The 7500-nt window shown below is 45.2% G+C and overlaps 1 protein-coding gene across 1 annotated transcript in view; it reads left to right on the top strand.

The window, feature by feature from the left end:
- LOC308080568 (receptor tyrosine-protein kinase erbB-4-like) overlaps window positions 1-7500 on the top strand; it is a gene marked incomplete at its 3' end in the record, with an annotated part of 485532 nt that overhangs the window by 199698 nt on the left and 278334 nt on the right. The gene's annotated exons all lie outside the window — the stretch shown is intronic.

Here is a 7500-nt window from a genome sequence, read left to right as displayed (position 1 = left end):
TAACAGACATGACTGAGATGCACAAACTTGGCAAAGCTCAACAACAAGTATTTCAGGATACAGACTCACGGGTATAGGAAGCATCGCCTCCTCCATATATGGCGACTGCCAATTATCACAGACATGGAACAGAATTTTGCCAATGCCTTAGCTCTTGACTTAGGCATTCCTGCAATCTGCAGGCCTCTCACAACTGATTTATGGACATTACCGAGGCTTCCAAATATGAACACACACACACACACACACACACACACACACTCTATCAAATCACTCTATCAGAGACATTTTTTATGTGTTAAGACGTCAGGTCGATATTCCCAAGATCACAGGTTCAAATCCCTTTGCGGGTGTACTTCTTTCTTTTTATTTCGTTTTACTCCAAAGCACATCTCGACAATGTTACGTTAGTGTGCGGTTTGGAGGACTAACTTGGACATGCCACGTGGGCGTTGCCATGTTTTCACGTTGCAAACTTCTCCCTACAGTGTAGGGACTCCATACTCATCCGTCTTTTTCCCGGGACTAGGGTTATGCACCGAGCAAATTGGAAACACCTGCTGATCAATTAACCCTGGCACTGCTCCCTGTGATTCACTCCCCCGGCTCCGCCCACATGCACTCTTAATTGAGCGAGAGTTCACAGAAATGCTAATAAACAGTTTTAATTTGGGGAAAGTGATAAATCTGCCTCCTCGCTCCCTGCAGATGCCAATGGCCCATGCTTACAGTATATGTGCAATTTTAAGATCTGTTGGTCGACCCACTGTGGAGACATGGATAAGGACAGACAGGGCAATTTGTTTTCTTCATTTTATATATACTAGTCCATACCAGGGGATGTGAGCAGCATTTTAAATGTGCTATGACTCGATCTCTGCCTCGATCTCTGACAGTTCCAACACACACACACACACGCACGCACGCACGCACGCACGCACGCACGCACACACACGCACACACACACACACACACACACAGCTCCAACTTCCTTGTGATTCACAGAGAGAGCCGGCTCGCCTTGTTTCTCAACTTGAAAAGACTTTAAATAATGTACTTTCTGACCCGCGGTGAGATGGCACATAAAGGTCTGGAATGTCGGAGTAGCAGCGGTCTGCGACACTCTGCACCATTGCATCAATGAGTAAACAATGTAGAGGCTATAACGCTATTAGCAGCAAGAGCTAACCCAACGTGGATTCGAACAGTGCACATCAGAATGCGTTGGAAAACCATACATTGATAATAGTTGCATAATAGTTGCATAATTGTATTCACTTTCTTGTAATCTTGTATTACGGTGCAATAGCTAGCCCCCCCCCCCCCCCCCCCCCTTCACAACATTTAGCTCCCGCCCAAAATGAAAATCCTGGCTACGCCACTGCGAGAGGGGGGGAAAAAGGAGGGAGCCCATAGTGTTGATCCCTGGGGGACTCCGGCTCCATGTTTGGCCTAATCAAAAAATGGACACACATTTTTACACACTGAAGAGTTAAATGAGCACTCTGGATTTTAGTGCAGGAGGACATAATGTACAGCAGTTCTCAAAGTGTGGGTCCAGGGAGGCTCAGGGTTCCAAATAGACCCTTTACAAGCTCTGCAACTCTGAGAGCGTATACAATCGGAACCAAATGGAACCCGCGAGGCTGGTGGGGGCCCTTGAAATTTAAAAAGTTTTGCGAGCCACTAGATGTTACAGTAGTGTACGACATACATTTTGAACAGTGCTCCTGGGAGCTGCACTGATGGCAGAGTGGTTGGCTCCCCCGCTGTGATGCAGTAGAATTATAATTATACACAGTAATGCAACATGCACCGCGTGTCTGTGTGAAGCACAGTGTGTTATTGCAGTGCAGATGAATGGTTGCTGCTGCTCGCACAATGAACATAAAGCACCACAGCCCCATTCCCCCAGGGGCGGTGTGTGTGTGTGTGTGTGTGTGTGTGTGTGTGTGTGTGTGTGTGTGCGTGCGTGTGCGTGCGAACAAATAGGCATATTGTTTCTTTTGGGCAGAAACCTTGTATCTCCATATTTCAACTTTGTAATGTTTTTTCGTAAATACATTTTTCGTAATATAACTTTGTCATACAACAGCGTCGTTTGAAAGTTGTGGAAATAGCCGATGTACAAGCTCACAACGCATCGCATCGCGACGCGTTCTGAGCTTGTAGATCGGCAATTTTCTCAAATTCTATTGAAAAATGTTTTAAATAATAAACGAGGACATACAAGGCTTCCACCCGACAGCGACAATATTGTGCATACATCAATCCAAGGGATTCTGTTTGTGTGAGCGTGCTGTGCTGTGATTGTGTGTGTGTGTGTGTGTGTGTGTGTGTGTGTGTGCGCGCGCGCACGCCTTTTTTATGCCCGTACACACGCTTGCCACGGGCGACCCCTTCCCCCGTCATTCCCCCCCCCCCCTCCCCCCCGCTGTGTAATGAAGTGAGGTGTGCTCTAATTACCGTGCCAGCGCTCCCAAATGAACACCATAAACAGTCCCATCAGGCCGTGGCGTCATTAGCGCAACAATTAGGCATCTGGGAAGAGGGGGGGGGGGGGGTTATGGGCGGTGGGGTTGGGGAGGCGGTGCTCGGAGGTTTGCCGTTGCCATAGAGACTCTATTGGATCCCCCTGGGGGATGGGATAGATCAGCCCCCCGCCGCTATCAAGCGAGGCAGTGTTTCATTATTATGAATAGACGGACGGATATAGTATAGAATCTAGATGGATATCGTTGCTGTCCGGCAGAAACCAGCTAACTCCATTGTGACGCTTTTGAATTTTTTTCCATAAATCAGGCCCATTGAACACCCTTTACGTCTGTGCGTTAATATAAAATAAAATATTGAACCAATGAAAAGCATTAAAAAGCGCTTCTGACAAAACCAGCTAACTCCATCGGATCCTCAAACTCCACCAGAGTTAGCTAGTTTTGCTGACTCCAGGCTCCACCCCCTTTTGTCCTCCAACCTCATTGTGAGCTTGGAGGTCCATTCAGCTGTTCTTATCAATGATGAACAAAACCTCCTAACTTTTTTTTTCATTTCCTGAAAAATGAAACATTTTGGAGTCTGCCGGACAGCAGAGATATGTACTGTATCTGCAGGTATAGGGGAGGACTTCATGAAGTGAGGGATCTCCGGGGCCCAATCTGAGATATAATTTTTTGGCCCGTCCGTTTTTAGAGATTGCAAAGCAACAAACGCATGCACTTTTTTATCGTTACCTCACGGGTTTACGGGTTTAATTCTTCTCTGTGTTCGTTCGCGCTCCATCAGTTTGTAGTTTCCGTGACGTCCAAAACTGTTACTTTTCAGCATTCCAATTCAAAAGCATTAAAAGTAGCAGATCCACAAGCTCGAAAGTTTCGAGTTTGTAGATCTGCTACTTTTGATGCTTTTGTGTGACGCTGTAGTATGATCAAGTAGGATATACATTTATGAAAAAAACACAAAAAGGTTAAAATGTGGAGATAATAGGTTTCTGCCTCTACTTTTACTTCTACTCCACTACATCTCAGAGGCAAATATTGTACTTTTACTCCTCCACAATTATTTGAAAACTTTAGTTACTAGTTGCTTTGCACATATACATTATTATATTATAAAACATACATCAACCACTTTAGCTCTATTTTATACCTAGGCTATTTGAAAATAGCCGATCTAAGCTCACAACTCACAACAGCTTGTAGATCTGCTATTTTCAAACATTTTAGTACTTTTACTTTTGGTACTTTAAGTACATTTTGACACCAATACTTTTGTACTTTTACTCGAGCACATTTGTAATTCCGGACTTTTACTTGTAACAGAGTACTTCTACATTGCAGTATTGATACTTTTACTTAAGTAAAACATTTGAGTACTTTTTCCACCACTGGTGCACAGTACAGTGCGTAGCAGTGGTTCAGAACCTCCAAACGTGCACTTCCAGACACACATCACAGGCTGAATAGGTGTATCTCTGTAGGTGCCCAGTGGAGGCCTCAGTGGTACTCGCTGTACGACTGTGTGAGACCCGCTGCGCGCGTGCGTGTGTGTGTGTGTGTGTGTGTGTGTGGGCGGTTAGCAGCGACAGTCTGTTAGTAGATTAGATGGGTTCATAAAGAACCGGCCGATGCGGGTGGGTCGCTGGGGTGGTCTGCTGCAACACAGCTGCAGGGAGGGACGGATGCAGCCACAGACCGATGCTGCAAATGTTACCTTTTAAAAAAAGAAACCGGCAACCGAGGAGGAGGAGGTGCTGGGAATGGATGGACAGGGCCAGCAAGGTAGCACGAGGAGGGAGGAGGGGGGAGGTGAAGGAGACATGATAAAGTCACTTTGGTGTCGGGTGGGGAAAAAAAACATCTGCTGTGCTAAAAATGTCATGCCCCGTTGGTGTGTGTGTGTGTGTGTGTGTGTGTGTGTGTGTGTGTGTGTGTGTACACGCACACACATATGTGTGCACCAGGCGCCCCATGTCTGTGTGTGTGTTTATGCACGTGCACGTGAGGGCTGAAGATAGTGAGACTTTGGTAGGTTTTAGCCTGGTGAGATGGTGACAGATAGATTGATGAGATAGCTACTTTAGACCCAGCTCTGCAGACTAGCTCTCTCTCTCTCTCTTGCTCTCTCTCTCCATTGCAATGGATGGTGCAGGGGAAAGCAAACAGGTGAAGTGAATTATCTCTTTTTTTCTCACTTCTTTACGATTCTGCAAGTGCCAAGCAGCGTTTTGGAGGGCGAGAAGGGCGTCAATTTCTCTGCTGTCGGATCAGGAAGTTAATAGTGAAAGATCGTTAGAGTTTCCTGTAATTATCTGAATTAATGAAATTAAAAATAGATTTCTGGCCTTCGCCGCATTGTCCTCTGTGGCAAACCGATGAAACTCCAACTGGGGCAACAAAGGCCATTGTTGCCCAAGACACAGAGTCTAATAACAGCATTATGGCCTCCTTGTCCGATCTTTAGCTATCAATAGTACTGTAAATTACTAAGTATGCAGTTAATAAATGAAGACATACAGACAGACAGACAGACACTGTCTATCCACCAAATGTCCCGTTACTTTTATATTTGATCTGCCTGCTATTCTTTTTTTTTTACATTGTTGTATTATTTCCTTTCATATTAGATTAGATCACTGACACTGAGGCAACAAAACCAACCAGTCGTGTTCAAAATTTCAAAAAAGGTGCTGGATATCCTTAAATAAAATACTTCAGACTTTTAATGTTATTTTTTTAATGTCAGCACAGTGCTTGAATGTTGAATGAACTTTGCATAAAGCTTTTGAAATTATATGAACGATGTGTCCACAGAAAACCGCTGTGAAAAACAGAGTTTGCACCTAATTTTTTTTTTAATAAAATATGAAAATGTTTCCGAACCGCATTCTAGCAGTATAAGTTCATGGAAAGGTTATATTTACTTATCTTTACTCTGATCCAGTGGGAGGTTATACTCCAGGTCGAGGCGTACAGTAACTGCTGGCCTCCTCAATGTGTTTAGTCAAGGGCGCCGATACTGTGGGTGCCTCGGGGCTAAAGCACCCAGGAGAAATGACGAGCACCCATCACAAACTCATCACAAAAAAAGAAAAAGAAAAAAACCTCCGACATCTACACTTCATTGAGTACATTTTTTTGTACCAAATTAACCAAATTAACTGCATTAAAGTAACAAAAAACAAACAAAATGGTAACAAACCTGGAAGCGCGCGCACCCAGTAGCGCGGACATAAATCGGCGCCCCTGTTTTTAGTGCTAATTTAGGATTGAGTGGAACCAGTTTATTTATTGAATCATGTTTTGTCCTCCCGTCTATATGTTAAGTGGTCAGATGGGTGGGAACCACTGCCCTATAACAGCTCCCCAGCGTGCATCAAAGCCATCTGAGCAGCCATCAATTTGGGTGAAGATGTAAAAGCAAATTCCCCTTCTCCCCCCTGGAGACCAGAAAATACTCCAAAGGAATGGAGCATTCTTTTTTTTAGGAGAGACTCTTATCTTTTCAAGTTTAATACACATCAACATTTCCACCCAATTATCATGTGAGGGAGGGGTGACACGTTTCCACTTCAATGAAATGAGCCGTCTAGCCGGCGGGGTCGTTAACTCATTTAGACCGGGAGAGAATCGTTCATTGTCATTGTTAGATTTCTTTGGCTATTCAAAAATAGCAGATCTACAAGCTCGTAGCGCGGCACCGAGTGCCGCGCCACAAGCTTGTAGATCTGCTATTTTAACTCAAAGCTTTGCTTCTGGGGGATTCTACAAATGTCTTCTAAATCCTAACAGTTTTTTTGAAAAAACTTCTGCTGCTATAATCAGGGGTTCTCAAACTTTTATGTCAAGGACCCCCAAAATTATAGGATAGGATAGAATGTATTTGGCCGCGGACCCCCATCTCAAAATATGTTGTTCCAGGGACCCCCAGAAGTAAAAATGTATTCAAAGATTTGCACACATTTTCACGATTTTTCAAAAATAGCAGATCTACAAGCTATGAGCTTGTAGATCTGCTATTTTTGACTAGCCAAAATAATGGTTAAAGTGGTTGCAGTGGGGACAGCGCTCCCGGTTTGAATGGATTAAGGATAAGATATGCCGCTTCGCCAGACGTCCCATGGGCCTACGGTCGGAAATCCCAAATTGAGCCGCGAGGGTGCCGGGGGAACCCATGCTGTTTATAAATACTATCAGCGCTCGCACTCAGACAGTGGAGCCACTCATCAGCCTCATCGAGGTCAATTCACAGCCGGCCCAATTCCCTCCGCAATCCAAGGTCAGCAACGCCGCTTTCCCTTTTCTGTGTCAATAAAGTTGGTCGAAGTTGGCGTCGTTTTCTTAGCAGAAAACTCTCTCTCTCTTTCCTTCTCTTTCTCTCTCTCTGTCTGGTTCGCCTGCTCCTCCGGCCATGTTCTGTCTGCCAATCAGAATGACCCATTTTCCCAGAAGGTGTGTTCAGGGGGAGCGGGAGGGAGGGAGGGAGGGGGAGAGGGGGAAGTCCGGTTCAAGTGGCCCGGAGTGGCCCCGGGACCGGCTAATGATGTCACCTAGGCTGAAGGACTTTACCATTACACACTGATCAATCAGCTGGACAGTGCTGTGTGGACGCCGTGCCAAGGCCGGAGAGCAGCCTAGGGCGTGCGTGTGCGTGTGTGTGTGTGTGTGTGTGTGTGCACGTGCGTGCACGTGCGTGCGTCCTCGCATAGCACACTCGCACTCGTCCACTTATACATGATTCATGTGCAATCATGAACAATCATGCATATATTCATGCATGCGGTACGTGAGCCGGGCCATTCCAATCGAACACACACATGCAGTATACGTGCACGCACGAACGCTTGCACATACACACAAACACGCGCACGTACGCTTACTGTATACACTTATATAGTCCATAAACATGTATGATTTTATTCAGGATTATATGAACCAAAACAGCATATGCACACAGACACACACACACCCCTACACACAGAATAACTTATGCATTTTACAGCTA

Source organism: Gymnoscopelus braueri (genome assembly GCF_963280865.1).
Source record: "Gymnoscopelus braueri genome assembly, chromosome: 24".
Lineage (NCBI taxonomy): Eukaryota > Metazoa > Chordata > Actinopteri > Myctophiformes > Myctophidae > Gymnoscopelus > Gymnoscopelus braueri.
Note: the sequence above shows the minus strand (reverse complement) of the source record. Positions and strands in the feature narration are given on the sequence as shown.